Source organism: Prionailurus viverrinus, chromosome F2 (assembly GCF_022837055.1).
Source record: "Prionailurus viverrinus isolate Anna chromosome F2, UM_Priviv_1.0, whole genome shotgun sequence".
NCBI classification, from domain to species: Eukaryota; Metazoa; Chordata; class Mammalia; order Carnivora; family Felidae; genus Prionailurus; species Prionailurus viverrinus.
This window is the reverse complement of record NC_062578.1, coordinates 16,887,850-16,910,053: the sequence shown is the minus strand read 5'-3', so window position 1 is coordinate 16,910,053 and position 22,204 is coordinate 16,887,850. Positions and strand designations below refer to the sequence as shown.

General features: G+C 39.0%; 1 protein-coding gene across 11 annotated transcripts in view; it reads left to right on the top strand.

Annotated features, from left to right (window-relative positions):
* CRH (corticotropin releasing hormone) overlaps positions 1-22,204 on the top strand; it is a 316,144-nt gene that overhangs the window by 188,253 nt on the left and 105,687 nt on the right. For 9 of the 11 annotated variants that reach the window (XM_047842572.1, XM_047842568.1, XM_047842570.1 and 6 more), the window contains 2 exons: positions 821-1,061; positions 16,215-16,359. The gene's annotated coding sequence lies outside the window, so the exon portion shown is untranslated. Of the gene's footprint in view, positions 1-443; positions 468-820; positions 1,062-16,214; positions 16,360-22,204 lie in introns of those variants that run through there. The other 2 variants (XM_047842578.1, XM_047842569.1) reach the window with 2 other exon arrangements.

Below are 22,204 nucleotides of genomic sequence, written 5' to 3'. Positions count from 1 at the left end.
AGACATGGCGTGTACAAACAATTGTGCAGTTTGGTGGGATGTGTGGTGGGGAATGGCCAGACACAGGACTGTAAAAGAATTTAGGGCCAAGTTAAGACTTGGGTGCGCTAAAGGCAGTAGGGGCAGATCTCTCAGTGGAAGTAATTTACATCAAACTTTAAAATGTGAATAGGATGTGAGGTAAAGATGAGCAGGGACATGGATTCATTTCTGTGGATTGTATCTTACCTCCCCCCCCACCCTTATTTCCTGGATGCCTGCCTTACCTTCCCACCATTTATTGAGTACCTGTTACATGCCAGTCACTATTCTAGGCACTGAAGAGAACGAGGCAAAGTTCTGCTTTCATGGAACTTGCATTCTAGCGGAAGAGATACAGAATGAACAGGTGAAAGAAGGAGAGGAAGGAAAGAAGGAAATCCAGATGATGCCATGGAGGAAATTGTGAAGTGAAGTTCGAGTGCAGGGTGAGAGGAGGGGAGGGTGGCTCAGACGGCCTGGAGGGCAGATGTGGCACTTACCTCCTGCCACAGCCCTGCCCTGCCCCAGATGGTTGCAGCCTCACTGATCGGCCAGGATATGATTTCTCTCCTCTCTGAACTCACCTTCTGATCTCATGATACCATCTCTTGCTGCCTTCTACTTTTCATTTTTCATCTCCTGTTCCTTGTAAACTCCTTGAGGACAGGCTGAGCTTTTCCATGTTTGATCCCACACTAGAGCACAGTGCCTTGAAGCACAGAACTCTAATTTTAAAACCATTGCCGAGAAACTTAGCAAATTACATTTGTGTTTTTTTTTCTCTTCTCTTGATTTTCAGGTCATTGCATGAAACATGGTCACTGTTGCATCCTTTTGCTCCAGCTGAGTCGTGCCCACCTGCGTCTTCAATCTTTGCGTTGACAGCTACATTGTTCCACTCTCCAAAAGACGAAGGACCTCTCAGATTGTGCTCCTTACCTCATAATGAGAATTAGCAGCAGGCCTGGATGGATTCGTAAGCAATGTGAGCCTGCTCTCCTGCAAATGTCTTTAATAATAGATGATGAGAAAGGCAGAAGGTGCGATATATTCATTTCTTTATTATAGAATGTCCCTGTGGGTTTTCAGTGCCTAAATTTAAACTAAAAAAGAAAGAAAGCTATAATTTTGGGCACTTTGTTTGCAAGGAAACACTTTCAGTGTGGAGTGCAATAATGGCTCTTTTGGTTTCAGATGGATTTCCAGAGTTTATGGAGGCAACTTGTTTCTTGGTTTAATTGGAGATATTTTTAATAAGGGTGATGTGAGATTATTTGTGACCAGTTGATTTAAGCAGGAAATGGATTATTATTAGAAACACGGGTTAGATCCATCTTGAAACCTTCAGAAAATTATAACTCTAGGCCTTTGTAGGAGAAGTTATTTTTTTTTTCTAATATGGCAGTAAAGATGTGGTGGTACCAGCTTTTAGAAACGTGGGGTGTTAGAACTGGAAAAAGCATTACTGATCCAGCCTCTTCATCCAGTAGATGTGAAAATGAGGTCCAGAGCCATAAAAGGACTTACTGAGGATCACTTGTCCCAGGCAGTGATTGAGGCATGCTGACAACTTAGGTCTTTTAACTTGTGCACATTTCCCTCCATCTTTGATATGTGATAAGTAAAAGAGCTTGGTGGACTGTAAGATGTTATACATATGTGAACTGCTATCATCCCATCATCTCAGTGTGCTGCCTCTTATCCTCATTTGACCACTGTGGGCCTTAGCTTACTTGTGTATAAAATAGGTGACCTTAGTTGATATCCCACTTCTCTTCTATGCCTAGAATTCCATTCTTTCATGACTCTTTTTTAAGAAAATAGAGATTGTGATTGGGAGAACCTTGGAATTCACCAAGAACCTCTAGACTTTTGCCTCCATTGACTCTTCTTCTGCAGTCTCACCTCTTGCCACATCATGCCTATCTCATTCCCTGACCTACTGGCTGAACTAAAAGTACAGCTCCCCAAGTGTCCCAGGTTTTCTCATTATCTCAGACCATCTGCACATGATGTGCCCTCTGCTGTCTCTGCCCTGCTGACTCCTGTTTGTTCTTTAAGGCTCGGTTTGAGCATCAGCTTCTCAGGAAGCCTTTCCTGATGTCCTCTTATAAGCTTCTCCAGAACCCAGTGCTTCCTGTAGTAACTGTCTACTTAGATCTCTCATTCTCTCTCTTTCCAACCTGTGAACTCTTTGGTCTGAATACCAGTGTCTGCACTGTGTCTGGAATATAGGAGAGGCTCAATAATTGTTTGTTTTTAATAATATGTAGATAGATTGCTGATTGGTTTTCTCCAGGAGATGACGAGCAGTTCCACACTAATGCCCATGTCTTGTTTTTCAGCAGAGTTTGATTTCTGGGTACTGGATGGTGGGCACAGCCCATCTATGTCTTGGATGGAATAATGAGGGTATTACGATTCTTTTTCATGAGCCACCTCTGAACATTGCCCCTGTGAAGTCCTTTGGTGCCATTTATTGGTGGAAGAAGCTCAAGGTGAATGAATTCTGAACCTTCATCACTGAGGATAGCATGAAGCTAGTCACTTGCCATCTGGCATGGCCTAAGCCCATGTTTCATGGAGGGGGCTCCGGAAAGATATGTTACAGACCCAAAAAATGAATGGCTCCTTGTGAGTTTACAAGATCTAGTGTACATTAGCAGTCTCTTTAGAATTCTGAGGAGATAGGTGTAAGGCTTCTCTCTGCAGCTGGAGGATGGGGAAAGGTCAGCCATTCCCCAAAATTCTGAGATTTCTCCGTCTGAGTTTGCTGAGTTGCTTCTAAAGTATGTTAACTCAGGCTGCTGCTAATTGCTGCTAGTTACTGGTAAATTGCTGGCAGTAGCAAGTGGCTGTCCTGGAAGAAGCAAAGGCATATCTTAAGATAGCAGGAGTGGGGATAGAACACTGTAAATGACACTAAGGCGCCAGAAGACCCAGAAGCCTAGTCCTAGGCGGCCCAACAGGCCCATTAGCAGGGAAGCCCAGAAGGAAAAGCCCAAGGCCACTGAGATTATGGGAATGGTGTGATTCTGGGAGGAACGGGGATTCTGGTGTGTTAATTTTCACACAATGAATGAAAGCTGGCCACTAAGCTTGAGGAAAGTTGTTTCTCAACACCTTAGTGTGTCTGAATTCTGAAGGAATCTAGAATAAAATAAGATAAATAATACCAGATGGAAATACGGAAATTCAAGATTGTGAAAATTAATGGAGGATATGTACACAACATGCAATATAAAAGTAATTCCAGACTGTTGAAATTACTTAATTGTTGGCTTTCTCCTCCTCTCTCCAGCATAGTTGTGAGGGAAGCTTTTCCCCTTCATCTCTTCTTTTCTAGGCTGGGGTGGGGATGTGGATGTGGGCAGTCCTTTCTATTAACAGAGGGAGAGAGAGAGAGAGAGAGAGAGAGAGAGAGAGAGAAGACAAATGAACATTGCTAACCCAGAATTCAAGCAGTGAGGCACTTCTACCCTATCTGTACCCTATCTAAATGTGTTAAATTACCCTGATCATTTTTCTCTTCTTTCTCTCTGTGTGTTATAAATGGATTTTTAACAAACCATTCCACGACTTCCTCATAGTATTTTTGGCATTTTTGGTAGCCTGAAATGGCATCAAGATAATTTTCTATAGGACACTGGTAGATATTGGCTATCAGAACCTCAGTGGGACCCTTGACAATTGTGCATGAGATCCTTGTGGGCAGAGATAAGCTGGGAGGTACTATAAACAAAGAGACTTCTGTTTGCTGTTGGAGCAGTAATCTGTGACTGGTGCTCCAGGTAGGAGGTTTCTGGTCATGCTCCATCTCTATGGTCTGTTCTGGTGATTAGGTGAAGACATACAAGATAAGCTAATCAAATTTAAAGATGTGGTAAATATTGAAAGGTTTTCATGTTGGAGAGAGATTTCATCTGTTCTGATTCTGAGTTGAGTTGTGGGAAATCAATTCCATTTGGGGCCCAATGATGGGATGTAATGGGGAGGGGCAGTGTGGGGACTGGTCATGGAATAGAATAAGGTGCTGTCGAGTCCACAGAACTCTGAGTGAGGTGAAGTGGGGAAGAATGAGAACAAGGCTCAGTCCTAAAAGGTGTGTATGGCAGAAGGGAGGTAAGAAAACAAGTCCCAGATGAGGAGTTCCACAGAGCAGGTGAACAAAACCCAAGGTACCCTAGTAGAGAGGATCAGTGATTTCCCTGGAGAATATGAAGGAACCTGCTAACCCCCAGCATACTGGGAACCAGATCTTTCTAGTATTTAGGGTCTTCTATGCCTGTGATAAGTCAGCCTGGCTCACTACATACTATTCATAGATATAAGGAGTATGGATACCCCAAACCTGTTCCAGCAATCACTAGAGATTCTGCCCTCATACTCTTCCTAATCAGTTCCCATCCTGATTCCTTCAAACGCTGAATCACTGTGATGTGAACCTTTGGGCTGAGATTTTGAAACTTGGCTTTTTTAAAGAAGTGTTTTTCAAAGTTGTTTGACCTTGACCCTCAGTAATATATATTTTCACATCACAATCCAACATACATACATTAACATATACATATATATGAAACCAAACCAAGAGTTTCATGAAACTAACCCTTATCACATTAGATGAACTCTAATGTAGTTGATTCCATTTCACTTAAAAAACTGCTAATCACAGCACAGTAAATTGATGTGCATCCCACTAATAGGTTGTGACCCATAGTTGGGAAAAAAATAGTGTTAAAAGATTCAGGCTTGACTTTTGCTCTTTTTGCTGTGAGGCTACTGTGCGGCCTTGGGTAGCAACCTCTGACCTTTATCTCATGGAACCCAATCCCTGACACCAACCAAATGCCTAAATTTCTTCCTCACAGATGACCACAGATGAATGGGAACTTGCTAGGGAACCCAAACACTTATGACCCAAATAATTTGCGTGTATTTCTTCATGTGATTCTCTTAATCATCTATCCATTTGAATATTTTTTATTTTTCAAATTGTTTTCATTTATTTATTTATTTTAAATATTAAATTTATTGTCACATTGGTTTCCATACACCACCCAGTGCTCATCCCAACAGGTGCCCTCCTCAATGCCCATCACCCACCCTTCCCTACCTCCCACCCCCCATCAACCCTCAGTTTATTCTCAGTTTTTAAGAGTCTCTTATGGTTTGGCTCTCTCCCTCTCTAACTTTTTTTTTACCTTCCCCTCCCCCCATGGTCTTCTGTTAAGTTTCTCAGGATCCACATACAAGTAAAAACATATGGTATCTGTCTTTCTCTGTATGACTTATTTCATTTAGCATAACACTCCAGTTCCATCCATGTTGCTACAAAAGACCATATTTCATTCTTTCTCATTGCCAAGTAGTATTCCATTGTGTATATAAACCGCAACTTCTTTATCCATTCGTCAGTTGATGGACATTTAGTAAGTGTAGGGAACCCAAACACTTACGACCCAAATAATTTGCATATATTTCTTCCTGTGATTCTCTTAATCATCTTATCCATTTGAATATTTTAATTCTTCTTTCACAAATGAGGAAAATGAGGAGCAAAGATGTTGTGTGATTCATCAGTGGTTACAAAGGTAATAAGTGGGATAATTGGGACCCATAATTGTTCAACTATAGTTTCATAATGTGCCTCTCCTTGTACCAATGAGACTCATACCCACTAATCTCTCTCATAGAGCAACTCTGGAGCTTGAATTCCTTTTCTATTTTCCCTCTTGAATCTCAAACCCTCTCTTTGCTATATATGCCACTGGAGTAACTCAAGAATGAAGATTTTATGTAGCATATTTTTTTTGTCTTGTACACATATGTTTGGTGACTGTCCTCAGTCCTGTGGGTAACAGTATATATAACCTTGTCTTATCCTGACAAGTATTTCCTAAGCAATATTTTGACTAATGCAAAAGGTGGCATCACAGAAGCAGCTGTCTGTTATGTTGTCTCCAATGACATATGCCAATCTTCTTCCTTATATTAGGAACAGGAGGTATATATGATTTATATCCTCAAGCCATGCCTCTCCAACAGGTGAAGTCTCAGTTGTTAGTATTTGACATATCCTTTATAAAGCCTAATGTAAGTACAGCAGAATGTGAATGGTAAAATGGTAGACAAACCAGGATCTGGTAAAATTACTTATTATCCTATATCTTCTTTTTTGTTTTAATATTTTTATTGATTTTTGAGAGAGAGAGAGACACAGACAGACAGACAGACACAGTGTGAACTGGGGCGGAACAGAGAGAGAGGGAGACACAGAATCTGAAGTAGGCTCCAGGCTCTGATTTGTCAGCACAGAGCCACATGTGGGGCCCAAACTCATGAACTGTGAGATCATGACCTGAGCCGAAGTTGGAAGCTTAACTGACTGAGCCACCCAGGTGCCCCCCTATATCTTCTTTATGGATGAAATAAATGTGCCAATACATGGAATATGGAGAGATCTAGAATTTTATAGCTTCAATGATTTGTGTTCAAATTTGGGGTCAATGTCTTTGTGCTTTAAGGATATGTGGTGGTTGGGAATGGTTTTATTGCTAAAAAGGACATGAATAAGTAGACAAGATTGTAGAATTATTTCAAGAGAATGGAAGCTTGGTCACTTAGAAAAAGACAACCTTTTTTTCTAATAGAATGAATAGACATTTATTATAGACAATTTTGAAACAAAAAAATATAAAGTAGAAAATAATATACCCTTAACACCCAAAGTTGAAATAAATGTGTCAATACATTTATTTCACTTCAGTCTTTTTTTCAGTTAGTCAGAGAAAGACACGTATCATATGACTTCACTCATATGTGGAATTTAAGATACAGAATAGATGAACATAAGGGAAGGGAAGCAAAAATAATATAAAAACAAGGAAGGGGCAAAACATAAGGGACTGTTTTTTTAGAGAGAGAGGGAGCAACTGAGGCTTGCTGGAGGGGTTTTGGGTTGGGGGGATGGGCTAAATGGACAAGGGGCATTGAGGAAAGCACTTGTTGGAATGAACACAGGGTGTTATATGTAGAGAATGAATCATTGGATTCTACTCCTGAAATTACCATTGCACTATATGCTAACTAACTTGGATATAAATTTCAAAAAATAAAAAAATAAAAAAAAATAAAAAATGTATACACATATGTTTGCAAAATTGGATCAAACTCATCATTATACTGAAATATAGTTCTGTACCTCTGCTTTTTAAAAAAAAATTAACACTGTATAAAGAACTTTCCCCTATGCCACTATATATTCTTTGGAAATAAATATTTTAAAATTTATTCCTTCTTGGACATTCTGGCTTCTTTTTAGGATACTGAAAGTATAGTCAATATTGCTATGCTTTTACACACAAAATTGTGAAATCCCTACCTATAGGAAAAGCAATATGAGAAGCTGGAAAACGTTAAAAACATAAACAGTTCATGTAAAAGCAGTGTTAACATTAACATTGCCTGCTTCCCGTGGTTTGACTTATGAGAGCTCTATAGGTACACTGTTTTGTTTTGCTTTTTGACAGCATAGGTATTTGTTTACTGTACATATATTTGACTTTGTGCAGCACACTTCCTCCAAAACCTTTCCTTCTGTTCTCTGATTGGAATGCTACCCAAGTACCCTCAGTGATTGATGCTAGCTGATGATGCTGATCAATTAAACTATTGGTGTCAACTTTAGAAAGTGCACCTTTCATTAATTAGCATTTGTTGACTAATAGATTTCTCTTTAAATGTCATGTTCTCATAGTAAGATGTTTAAGTCAGATGTTTAATGACTTTAAAATGTTTAAGTCATTACTGACATTAAGTCAGTAATGTTTCAATAAATTACTCTTTTTAAGAAAGTTTATTTCATAAAAAAGGGAATTTCCCCTACCTTTTCCTATACTGTATTACCATTCGCCTTATAACTCAGTGAAGCAGACACAATAGAAATCACCCTGGCCTGGGCTTAGTCTTTGGCATCCTAAAGACTGACACTCATGCTCTGGATCCCAGGACCGCCTGTGGTGGCTGCCCTTTAATTGTTTACTATGCCTGGAGACTTTTGTGCTTCTGTTTCCACCTAGTATTCCCCATAGAGATCTGATTTTCTCTCTGTGTTATGCTATTAATCTAACCATAGCACAGTGATTTTCAAACTATGTTCCACAAAGTACGAAGGCAGAGATCTCCCAAGCTACTACAAGTTTGTTAAATATGCTAGTCCTGGACCTTAATTCTAGAGATTCTGATGTAGTAAGTCTGGTATGGGGTCCACATTTTGAGAACCACATTTTGAGGGGACTAGGTTGTGGTAGGCAGATGAGTGGGCTTTAACAATCCTTTCCTATTTTCTACCAGGATATAAGTTTTTTAAAAAGCCTGAAAACAGCCTTTGTAAAGAATGCTGTGTTTATCCCACCCTAATATGACTTTCAGAAACTCAAAGAGACTTGAAGAAGTGACTCTATAACACACGGTAGTTACCAGCTGCTCCACTTCTGGAAAAACTGTAAAATGCTTTGTCCATTACTTCTTTCTTCCCCCTGTCCTTTATTTCTCAATGGTTGAATTCTCTGTGATGTGTAGGGGGATGCTAATGGGTATTTTCATGAAATGATTGATTAAAAAATTTTGGAGACACTCTCCCACTCTTGCATGAAAGGGGTATCAGAAGCCTTCCCCCTCACATATGGGGTTGGTACCTGAGACTTGAATACAATAATTGTGTTCCTACAGTTTAGAAGATTCTGGTCACTTGAAGCTGATTGAGAGATTAACTGAATTTTGCCTCTAGAATTCATATGTTACTGGAAAAAAAATACAAGGTATGGTTAGAGCATTGAGGAAGTCAGAGCCTGGGGCTTCATCCAGCTAGAAAACAGGTTGCTTTCTTGCTATCTGCTATTAGATGCTTGTATTTTTATCAGAAGGTAATCTGAAAACTTTATCTATAACCTGCCACAAATTAAAGGATTTATTAACAAGCTGATACAAAAGTACTTTCATATAAGAACATTTATATTATCAAGATTACAAATGATCAATCTTTTGAATTATTAAAATGAATCATTTCACATTACAAGAAAACTCCTTTTTGTCTTAAAGATAAACCAAATTTTCTGATAATAATCAGAATAAATAAAGGTTCAATTTAAACTTTATGATAACTAGTATATATTTATCTAACAATAAATATATTTATCTGATAATGAATATATTTATATGACAGTGTAATGGCTAGCTGGTGCTTTGTCTTTTCAAAACATCCATGCCAATAGTCCTTCAGTTCTTTTAAGTGTTCTTTATTAAACAGCTAAGGAAGAAGCACTTAGCACTTCTGGGAAGATGGAATAGACATACTTTCCCCTATTTCTTTGGTTAAATATAATACAAACCCTGGACAGTATATAGAAAACGCACATAAGAAGATTATGAAAGGTAGAAGGAAGAAGGCAGAACAGTTAGGAACCTTCGTACTCAAGGACAGCATAATGGTAAATTCCCTGGGTCTTCTTTTTGTCTCATAAGTCTCATACTTGGAGCTTGATAAGCCAGTAACCTAGAAACACCAAATGCAGACAAAGAAATCTCCAGTAGAAGCTTGCTGTCTGTAACCAGAAGACTAGGAGAGGGACAGTTTAGGAAGACAGAAAATTCTTATTATTTATTTAAGAAGAAAAGTTTTAGATAATAATTGCTCTACTCTAGTCAAACATCACAGAAAAACTATGGCCCTACCTTAACCCATACTGGAAAAGACTCTGACCTTCTTCACATTTTAACAAGGAAACCCCTTTGCTGGAGTGCTGTCAGAGGAGACCTAGTGGAGAGTTAGGACTTTCATCACTCCTCAGTGGTAAGGAGACCACCTCCCTGCCCCCATGGTATCAGTAGAGGTATAAATTATCTATATATAATGTAATACCTCGAGCAACCACTAAAAAACTCTATAACACTAAAAAACGTTTAAGACAGTCAAGAAAACAAATGGAAAAAGAAGAACAAAGAGAAACAAAAGATATAATGGCAGCTTTAAGCCACAACATATCAATAATTACATTAAATGTCAATGGTTTAAATATACCAACTATAAGTCAGAGATTGACAGAATATATTAAAAAATAGCCCAACTATATGATGTCTGTAAGAAACTCATTCCAAATATAATAAAATAGAAACATTGAAATTAAAAAGATGTATTATGCAGACATTAACCAAAATAAATCAGGAGTGGCTATACTCATGTCACATAAAGTAGAAAGAAAAGAAAATATGGATCAGAAAGGAACGTTATATAATTACGAAAGGTCAGTCTCCCAAGAAAAGATAGTAATCCTAAAAGGGTATGCACTATATGACAATAGAGCTGTAAAATATGTGATGTAAAAATTGATAGAACTATAAGGAGAAATTGTCAAATCCACAATTATAGTTGGAGATTTCAGGACTCCTCTATCAATGTTGATAGAATAACTAAATAGAAAAATTAGCAAGAATATAGAAGAATTCAACATCATCATCCAAGAAAATCTAATTGACATTTATAGAAAGCTTTGCCCAACCACTGCAGTATATACATTCTTTCCAAGTGTCCATGGAACATATACCAAAATAGAACATATTTTAGGCCATAAAACCTCAACAAATTTAAGAGAATAGAAGTCATAAGTATGTGCTCTGTACACACAATGGAATTATCTAGAAATCATTAGCAGAGGAATGACAGCAAAATTTTCAAGCATTTGGAAATTAAGCAGTGCAATTCTAAGTAATCCATGGGTGAAAGATTATATTGAAGTAAAAAGAAATTGAATTGATGAAAATGAAGATAGAACATAATAAAAATTTGTGGGGCATAGCTAAAACAGTACTTAAAGGGAAATTTATAGCACTTAATGCTTTCTTTCATTAGAAAAGAGGAAAAGCATCTCAAAAAATTAAAAATAGAGCTACCTTATCACCCAGCAATTGTACTACTGGGTATTTATCCAAAGGACACAAAAATGCTAATTTGAAGGGGCACGTGCACCCCAATGTTTATAGCAGCACTGTCAACAATAGCCAAATTATGGAAAGAGCCCAAATGTCCATTGACTGATGAAAGGATAAAGAAGAAGATGTGTGTGTGTGTGTGTGTGTGTGTGTGTGTGTGTGTATCTATATGTATATAAGTATACATATATATGTATGCATACCACATCTTCATATATATATGTATACATATATATGTATATATACACACACACACGAAGGAATATTACTTGGTGATAAAAAAGAATGAAATCTTGCCATTTGCAACAACATGGATGGAACTAGAGTGTATTATGCTAAGGGAAATAAGTCAGAGAAAGATACCAAATGATTTCACTCATGTGGAATTTAAGAAACAAAAGAGATGAACATAGGGGAAGGGAAGGAAAAATAAGACACAAACAGAGAGGGAGGCAAACCTTAAGAGATTCTTGAATACAGAGAACAAACTAAGGGTTGCTGGAGGGGTGTTGGATGGGGGGATGTTGGCTAAATGGATGATAGGCATTAAGGAAGGCACTTGTTGGGATGAGCACTGGGTGCTATATGTAAGGGATGAATCACTAAATTCTGCTCCTGAAACCATTATTGCACTATATGTTAACTAACTTGGATTTAAATAAAATGAAAAACAAACAAAATTAAAATAAAATACTAACAATGATTCTAAGGGGAAAAAAAAAGAGGAAAAGTCTCAAATCAACAATATAAGTTCTCAACCTCATGAACCCAGAAAAAAAGCAAAATACGTCCAAAGCAAGCATAGGGAGTGGATAACAAAGATAAGAATAGAGAAATCAATGAGATTAAAAACAAAAGAAGAGAAAACTAATGGAACAAAAAGTTAAAATTGACAAATGTCCAGCAAGATTAATAAAGAAAAAACAGAAGATGCAAATTACCAAGAGCAGGAATGAAACAAAAAATATTTTTTTAAGTTTTTACATTTTACTTATTGTATTTATTTATTTTGAGAGATATGGACAGAGGGAGAGAGTGAGCAGGGGAGAGGCAGAGAGAAGGAAAGAGGGAATCCCAAGCAGGCTCCATGCTGTCAGCGCAGAGCCAGATGTGGGGCTCGATCTCACGAATTGTGAGATCATGACCTGAGCCAAAATCAAGAGTTGGTATGCTTAACTGACTGAGCCACCCAGGTGCCCTGAAACAAGAAATATTACTAAAGGTCCTGCAAAAATTAAAAGGATAATAAAGGACTAATAACAAGTCTACATACATACATTTGACAATTTAGGTGAAATAGACCAATTCCTTGAAAAATAAAAACTACCACAACTCACCCAATATGAAATAGACAAGGCCCAATATGAAGGTCCCTATAACTACTCAGGAATTTTAATTCATAATTAATAACCTCCTAAAATAAATCTCCAGATCCAGAAGTTTTCACTAGAGAATACTAACAAGTGTTTAAAGAATTAATGCCAATTCTACAAATCTTTTCAAAAATAGAAGAGAAGGGAACACTTCCAATTTATTTTGTGAAGCCAATATACCTGATACTAAAATCAGACAAAGATTGTGCAAAAAAGAAAAAGAAAACTATGGACCTATTTGCACTATGAATATAGACATAAAAGTCTTAATAGAATGTTGGAAGGAGAATTTGGCATTCCATAAAAACAGTTATGCACCACAACCAAATGGGGCTTATTCTAGTTATTCAAGACTGGTTTAACATTTGAAAATCATATAATGTAATCCACCATATTAACAATCTAATGAAGAAAAATGACATGATCATATCAGTAGATGCAAATAAAAAAAACTCAACATAAATTTTTTTTTTTTAATTTTAGAGTGTGCAAGCAGGGGAGAGGGGCAGAGGGAGAGAGAGAATCCCAAGCAGGATCAGCATGGAGCCTGATGTGGGGCTTGATCCCACAATCCTGGGACCACGACCTGAACCCAAATCAAGACTCAGACACTTAACAGACTGAGCCACCCAGATGCCCCCCAAATCAACATTTTTTTAAATTAACAAAAGCCCTCTCAGAAAAAACAGTACTAGTGGGGAATTCCTCAGCTTGATAAAATGAATCTACAAAATCCTAAAGCCAACATCAAAGTTAATAGTGAAAGACTGTATGCTTTCCCCCTAAACGTGGGAAAAAGGCAAGGATATGAGCTCTCACCACTCTTATTTAGCATAGTGTTGTAAATTCTAGCTAGTGCAAAAAGCAAGAAAAGGAAATAAAAGGCATACATATTGGAAATGAAGAAATGATATATTTCTATATGTAGATGACATAATTGTCCATATGAAAAATCCTGAAATCTGCCAAAAAAAGACTCCTTCAAAAGACATGCTTAGATAAATGGGCTGTGGCACAGAGAGAACTAAAATTCCTAGGGGATGTATTAGAGTGTCTGGGTCCTTTGGGTCCTTCGGGTTCTGCCTGGTTGCCTGACCTCCAAATCCAATAGCAGTTCCAGGGGTTTCTTTAACTGTGAAGTGACTACCTGGAGTGATCCCTCTTCCATGGAACCCACACCTTCATGGGCTCTTGAATCCTTCCTTGGGATTTAACCAGACATTGGTCCAAATCAAACCGGTAGCATCCATAGCCCCAAATGATGCTGCCCTCTCAGTAACAGTGCATTTCTAACAGGAGATGAATGGTGGTTTTGAGGCAAGGGAAGGTATTTAATGTGTGCTCTCTGCCTGATTGCTTTTGAACCCTGGGGGTCTGGGCTCTTGCTATTTGTCTGGCTGCCCTGATGTCTTAAGCTTCAGGAGTGACGAGTACAATGTACTGGATTGGAAAGGTCAGCCTTGCCAGAAAGAGATTCTGTCCTTGTTAACATCTTGGCTTGATTAATCTCTGCTGTTTCTGTTTTTCCCTGCATTTTTTGTTCACTGAATCTTTGGTTCACCAATAATTTTATTTACTGAAATTTGCAGGGTGGAGACAGAAGAAGAAAAGATTTTTAAACCTTGAATTCTCTCTGTTTGGGGTTCAGCATATGATTTTTTGATTCAGATTGGAAGTATTTGGATAAGGCCAAATTTTAATTTTCTCTTTAGTAGATTATCCTTTTTAATTTATCATTGCTAAAATTCACTGTAAGTTTGTGTGTATAAGGATTGCTTTGTATTGCAGAATTCTTCAGGCATGAGTATGCTTATTTAGTCAATTGTCTTCAGTATCCATAATACACATATAGATATTAAGTCTTTCTTTTTAAGTTTATTTATTTTAAGAAAGACAGAGACAGCACGAGTAGGGGAGGGACAGAGAGAGAGAATCCCGATGCAGGGCTCAAACTCATAAAGCCATGAGATCATGACCTGAGTGGAAACTAAGGGTCAGACACTTAACTGACTGAGCCACCCAGGCGCTCCAGTATTCATTTTTGATGGTAAAGCTTCCTAGGATGAAGAGTGGCATAGCTGTTCATTGTGGGAAGTTCTGGTTGGTGGAAAATAAACTTCATTTCTGTAACAATAAAACACCAAAGAAAATAACCACCTGTCATACTTATTTATAAACTACAATCCCTTGTAGGATCTTAAACAATAATGAAAAGAAAAACAGAAATGAGAACTTGCCCCTCCAGAGAGTTAACTTTTTTCACTCTACATTCCCTAGCCGGAAGCCTCAATTTTTTAATCGTGAGTTTTTAAGAAGAGCATCATTTTGCATTTCCTGGACAATATATCATGCAGTGACTCACAGAACTGGGGTGTACAGGGCAGGCACATCAGGTTGCTCTACTGAGAACAAGACGGCATGATGTCACAGAGTCATCTCCGTGTAATGCGTCATCCACACCATATTACCAAGCAGTTCTTGGCTTGAGTCTGAATCTCAGAAGATGCTGCAAAATGCTGGAGGGAAAAAAATCTGTCTAATGGGATTGTCTGCTTCACGCATAAAATAAAAATCATTTTGATCCTTTGGAGGTACCTTTATTCCCAAAGGATCCCAATGTACTCGGCTCCTGCCCCAGGAGTATTAGTCATACATCTCTGAAACATCATCTCCTCTGTGCTAGACAAGACAGGCCCCCTCTGAGGCAGCCTTCTTTGCAACAGGTTTTATTTTGAATGGGATATTAAATAGTATTTCTAAATAAATGATGGGTAATTATATGGTGGCAAAATACAGTTTCCCCTGTTGGAATTTGAACAAGACCTTTTGGTTAATAATCCTCCTTTTCTTAGAGGACTGTATGGTTTAAGAGGAAAGTCCCTTCTTTATTGCAGAGAACATAGTGTGAGTTCACAGGGACTTGGATGGGATGAAAAGGTCAGAGGAAACAGGTGAGAACAGTTGAAGGAAAAGTAGACAGTAGTCAGTAACTCGGAGAGGAAATCAACCAGTAGGTTTAAATGGATGAGAAAGCTATTAGGTCATTGCCTATAGGAAAATAATGTGTCAAGTGTTTCAGAAATGTTTGTTAGAATTGAATTGGCCATCAAATGACAAAGTACAATTTCCTTTTGAAGCTCTTAAATGTCCAGCTTCTTGAATATGGAGAGTCTTTAAAAGACCATCTGCTACATCTTTTGCATTCAGGTTAAATTTAAAAGCATCTCAGCAAGATGAGTGTCTACCCTACCTAAAAAACAGTTCCTGGGAAAGAATACCAGAGAACAAAAGTTAACATATTATCTAACCTAAATTCCTCAGGTTTCAACTAAAACCAGGCTCTCCTTGTTCTTTGTTAAATGAAAAGTAGCTTCTCGCTGTGTGAAAGCCATTCCTACATTTGAAAGATATTATTGTGTGGCTCTTTGCTAAACTCTAATTCCATTTCCTTAAAGGTTTTTCTAAGTTTTTTTCTTAATTCTGACTGTGAAAATTAATAAGAGGTTCTGATACTGAATGGGAAAGCACTTGAAACCTGCCAGAACTTCACTTATTTAAAGCACTATTATCATTATTATTATTATTATAACTATTATTATTATTACTATTATTGTTATTATTTTATTATTTTGTATTCATTCTAAAGAATCCACAGAGCCCTTCATAGAGAATATGACTGAGAGCTGAAGAACTTGACCGCATATGAAGGAGCCAGTGTAATCTTTGAATTTTCTTGTCTGTGTAGCATAAGAATCAGAGACATGTTGTAAACTAACTATAGGAAATGTAGCACAAAACCAACGTTGATTGAATTGGGCTTTCAATTTTTGATAGGTGGCACCTGCAAAGTGCATCAAACACAGCATCATTGGAGACTCTTGCCAACACCAGTTCTCCTGGTCCAGTCACCAGTTGTGACGTTTCAACATGGCTGCTCCTGTTTTCCTCCCAGCGCTGGTACCAAATGGCTGTCCCACAGGTACTCTTTCCGGCAGTGGTTAGGATCAACTCCTCATGGAACAAGCGCCATCACTCCATGGGTTCAGGTTTGCCAGGGTAATGTTCCAGAGGCTGTTGATTTCCTCCTTTGTAATTTGTCTGTGATCCACATAAGTTGCACTAGGTGGCTGGTAGTGTCTGGCTTTGGCTTCTTTCTCTTGTGTGTAAATAACTGTGTTAAAGGTGACACCACATGTTAATTTGGCCAATTTTAAAACTAATTAAAAGAGTACAATTATTTGTCCAAATAACATATAGTCATAAATTAAAAAGCCCGGTGCCTAAATATGATAAAATATAATTTTTACTAATTTAAACTCACTTCAGTTTCTACTAGGGCTAATCCTGATTATAAGAAAATATTTAAAAACCATTCAACAAATTGCTTGAAGCATCCTTTGGTACCATGTACTATGCTAGGCATTGGGGTTGCAGTAATGAATAAGATAAAGTTGAAATTTGTCCCCAGAGAGATGATAGTATGCAGGAATGTGGTCTTTTTTAGGGATTGGAAACCTCTGGAATTGCAGCTCTTTAAGGATGTGTATGGTGCCTGGGGTCTGACTGTAGTTCCCAAGAGTTTCAGAGCAGAAAGTGTGCTAAAACCCTTGTAAGTAGGAGAGGAGTCAAATATTAAAAATGGACCAGGTGAAGGCAGGCTTCCAATGGTCTGCTTCTGGTTCTCAGAAGATAAGTGTTGTGTGATCCTTTGTTTCCCTGTAATAAAGCAAAGAAGAGAAAGGAAAAATGTGGGGTCATATCCACAGCATAAAGTCTCATGATTTCTTTTTTTTCCAGAGGGCACTTGCCCTAGTAGCTTCTAAGTCACTTCAGCTTTCCCTCATCTTTCATTGGATGACCGGCTTAGTTTCATATAGTGATTTTCTTACCTACTTTTTTCTGATTCCATGTAATTTTTATAGTGTATCCTCTGAGGCCACTTACTTATATTTTAAAATAAGTATTTATTATAAAATATGTTCATTAAAAATTTTACATGTTCATTAGATTTGGAAAACACAGGTATATAGAAAAAAGGAAAGAAGTGTATACTCCCACTACCTAAACATACCCACCATATGTGTTGCGGTGAACTGTCTGCCAGACTATATTTTAAAATGTGAAATCATAACATATATTATGCATTCTTTGGTTCCCTTTGTCATTTGACTTAGCATTTCATCTTAAGCCTTTTCCATAGTATAACATTCTTTTCAGAATCTTTGTTTTAATTATGTCAGTATTCCATTGAGTGAAGTCACCTTATTTTAACTATGTTCTCTCATATATAGACTTCCAGTTTTTCATTACAAACAGTGCTAAAGTGAATATTGCTGTGCACATTATTTTAATCTAAAGCTAAGAAGATATCAGTTTATATAAAAACTAATTCATCAAGGGGCACCTGGGTGGCTCAGTTGATTAAGTGTCCGACTTCAGCTCAGGTCATGATCTCGTGGTTTGTGAGTTTGAGCCCCAGGTCAGACTCTGTGCAGACACCTCAGAGCCTGGAGCCTGCTTCAGATTCTGTGCCTCCCCTCTCTCTGCCCCTCCCATGCTCCTGCTCTGCCTCTCTCTGTCTCTCAATAATAAATAAACATTAAAATTTTTTTTAAAAAACCCTAATTCATCAAATGGTTTTGAATAAGACATAAGGCTTTAAAATAGAACTCTAAACTTTCCAAATACCTACTGTAAGCTTCTCTCTGGTCCCCCTCTCTTTTCTATGAGGGGGGAAGTCTTGCTGCTCCTATAGGTTTCTCCTTTCTCCCATCAACTATGTCATTTCCCCAATCCAGTCTTGCCTGAATTCAGCCCTTGACAGTCAGGTTTTTGGAATGGTTCAATCAGACTGTGTGTTGCTGCCTCTAAGTGAAGCATAAACTTTGGCAACTGTCTGATAAATTTGCCTCAAGCTTCCTAGAAAAAATTTAGGTCTGAAATATCTAGTTTGGTTGGTGTCAGAGACGTCGTAATTTAGTGATAATTGATGTTTTGTCAGGGGAGGGGGCCAGGACCTCTCTTTGGCACAGTGTGGAGGAATGGAGTGAGATGACTGGCAGGAATAGTGGACACAGAAGCGCCAAGAGATGTAGCTTGGAAGTGGGGGGACATCCTGGGAGAAGGTCGATGAAGGAAGGCTTGGTAATTAGTCATCTGAAGTCAGCTTGCAGCATGGCCATGAATGACAAATTTAGACATGGTCACATGCTTGGTTGAATGTCTTGTTGAGGATCTGAATTGGAAAAAGAATCTCATGCAGCATATTATCTGTTTTGGTTGATATTTCCTAAGATGCTCAATTGGAACCTTAAAGATTTGGGGGGCCAATCTCATGCTTTAGAGCTATACATAATTAATATGATTTATTAATTTTATTAATTTATTAATTAATTTAGAGCTATATCATAATTAATATGATACATTGAAATGGAAAGTAAGATACACATGATTTAGATAATTTTGTCATTTGATTATAAGTTTTGAGCTTGACGGTTTAGGCAACAACCAAGACCAATGAGTAAGAGGATGTGAAACATCACTGCCATCTCATCTACCCGTGACTATCCAGGACTTCTTCCTATGTACCATAGCACCACACACAGGAGCTGCTTCAGGTTCAGGAGGCAAGAACAGGGTGTGTGTGTGTGTGTGTGTGTGTGTGTGTGTGTGTGTGTGTGTGTTTGTGTGTGTGTGTGGTGCATGTTACTCTGCTCTGAGTACCTAGAGGCCACTAGAGGCCAGACCCTACTGGGCAGAATCTTAGAATGGGTCATTACTACTGTTCTATGTGCCCACATGCTGATTGATGGGTGTGACTCTATAGACCTGTGTACCCAACTATCATTGGAGCTTCCTTGGAGGTATCTGCATTTGGTCAAGGATATTGCTTGGTCCCATGTAAATTGTCACTTTTACCAGTCAGGGCCTCCTATGTCTTCTCTTACCCATCTGCATGATCTCCTTGCTTAGAAAGAAGTGGGCAGTAGTTGGACACCAAAGAGACTGATTTTCAAGTACCAAACAATTTCAACTCCTTACTTTCTTGAGGTTATGCTAGGGCCCTGGAAAACATACGAAATTGTATCTTACCTGCCATGTTGGGTATACAGCTTTTCCTCCCACAACTTCTACTTCAAGCAGGGAATCACACTACTGACCTGCTCTGTGACTGTGTGGGAGGAAACTCTATTGCTTTCTACATACACAGCTCTTATGTTACACAGAGACCAAGAAATAAAAGGGGGTTGAAGTGAGGTGCAGGCTCAGTTATACACACGTGTATAATTGCAGTTTTCTTTGCAGTACTTCTTCCCATTAGGATTTAATTGCTCAGAGATAATTGAGTCATATACAGGTTATGAGGGCCTTATAAAGGGAGACTGGATCACCCCACCAACAGGTGTTGTCATTCCTGAGGCATCTTCTTTATCCTGACTCTGTACAGTGGGGAATAAATGAACGATGTTATGTTTTGGTGCTGATAGAATATAAAGAATCTGGGATATTATTCATGGTGCCTAATAAATTGTATTAGAGAAGTGCCAAAAGCTGTAATGTCCACTCAGTTCAATTTTAGTGAGGAATTAAGGCACTCTACTAGGATACATTCTAGTTTAGCTGCTTTCATGAGCCAAACTGACCAGAATTGACTCAATTCTCCTCTTTACTTAGCATATGAAATCTCAGCCATGTAGCTACCCTGAACCAGATATCACTTCTCACCAAGCCATTCCCAAATGTTACCCCAAAATGGGTTCTGTGTAACTCTGAGGAAGAATTACCGATGATTGGAATTATACCATGGGCCGATGAAGGTCCAATGTAAGATGGGGAGAACTCATTTGAGAAATGCAGCTGAGATGGGTGGATGACTGTGATGTCACACACCTTGGAGAGGAATAGCTGCTGCTGGCTTTTTGTTTGGGTTTGTGTTTTTATAAGGGAGGAGGAGTGGTGTCGGAAGCAGCAGTAGGAAGTAGGAAAGGAAGAATGTCCACCTGTCTTCATGGTGTGTGGGAAGCAAGTGAATGAGCAGCCTCCACTGAGAGGCCTTCAAGTAAGATGATATCATTACTCATTCAGTAAATAGGTGTTGAGCATATCCAAGTGCTGGGGAAGCAATGTGTCTGTGCACTCGTGATCTGGGGAGGTAAATGTGGTATAGTACTGAAATTGATGCTCTTCTGATCCAGCTTTCATTCAAGTCAAGGAGGATCAGTCAGGCAGAAGCAGATCTCCATGGAGTCTGAAGGTGTCCAGTAATTCATTTACAATGGACAGGAATCTAGACCAGGAGGGAAGGTGTTAGAGAAAGGGAGCAGTGTGGGTCTAGGTGAGGGAACCCAGCAGGTCCCTCTCTTGTCACTGTTACTTACACAGCTGCTTCCAGCTTCTTTTTTCCACACACTGGCTTGCTCTGCTCCTCAGAAATTGGCTGAAAATGGCTGTCCTCAAGGCCCTTGGACGTTGTCTGCTCAAGGGACCAGCCCAGATTAAAACTGGACACTCTTAGCCCCAATTCCAAATATCCAGCTCTGGCCCAACACAGGTCACCTGTAGCCAGGAGGGTAGGGCACAGAGTACAAATATGCCTGAATGCCTAGCTTGGCAGAGGATGTTTTCTGGGGAAGGGAGACTGTTGAGAACTTGGTGAAGAGCCTAAAGGGTATCTTCTCTGGACCACTTTTCAAGGTTGGGGAGGATGTTGGGTGTGAGTCCTCTGGTGTAGAGTTTGTTCAAGGGTGGCTGCCACAGTTGGGTTCACTGGCACATTGTCAAACAACTCCAAAGGCGGAAAAATGCCAAAATATTCTCCAGTCTAATTAGATTAACCTTAATAAAGAGACAGCTTACTCCACCGCTCTAGTATTATAAGGAATCTACATTGGGTTTCCATTTCCTGAGCAGTCGTTGTTAATTGGCAGCATGGTTTTGTTTGTAAAGAAAATGTAGTGTATCTTTAATCCAGATGAAAAATGCATATACATCCAAATGACAAAGTAGCAGTTTACAAATTTCTCTCAACCTGTGAGAAGCTAAGCTTCATATCCGTGCAGTTCTCATCTTGCTGAACAGGAGACCTCTTTGCTTCTTAGGCATGCTCTTTGTGCATCCAAGGCAATCCATCAGAGCTGGTGCAGCTGCTGGTGTCCCTGAGCTACTGGGCCTGCATCACTCTTCATTTCCTGGTGCTGATGGCACGATCAGCCCTGTTATTGATGATGTCAGGCTTGGCCTTTGGTGTCTGATGGATGGAACCTTGGCCTGGGTTTATGGATTATATTTTTAGTGGGAGACAGTCAAAACTCAAAGAATTTGAGTGGATCCTTGTCTTGGCACTCCCTGCTTGGACAGACCTCCCAACAAGATGAGAGGGATCCATTTTTAGAGCAGATGGAAGAGACCTCTCAGAGGCAGAGAGAATAAACCAAGCTTTATCCCTAAATTCATTTACTCCATTCATTTATTAATTTGTGTTTTCAGTATGATATTGCTCACTTGATGCACAGTAATGACACAGTGATCTGGCTCCTACCCTCAGGGAGCTTTCTGTCTGGTAACAAGCAATTTCCATCAGCATGAGTGCTTCAGTAGGGAGCAGAGGTGTTAGGAGAGAACTTAGAAGTGTATGACCTGCACATGGGGGGAGCTCAGAGGGCTCCAGGAGGAGGTGGTAAGTAGAGATGTGAATGACGAGCAGCTGTCAGCTGGTAAGGCAGGCATGGAGGTAATGTTCTGGGTACAGGCACAGCTACTTTGCAGACAGGAGAGCAAGATGTGTTAGGACATATATGGAAGCTCAGGAGCATGGGCACGGGGTG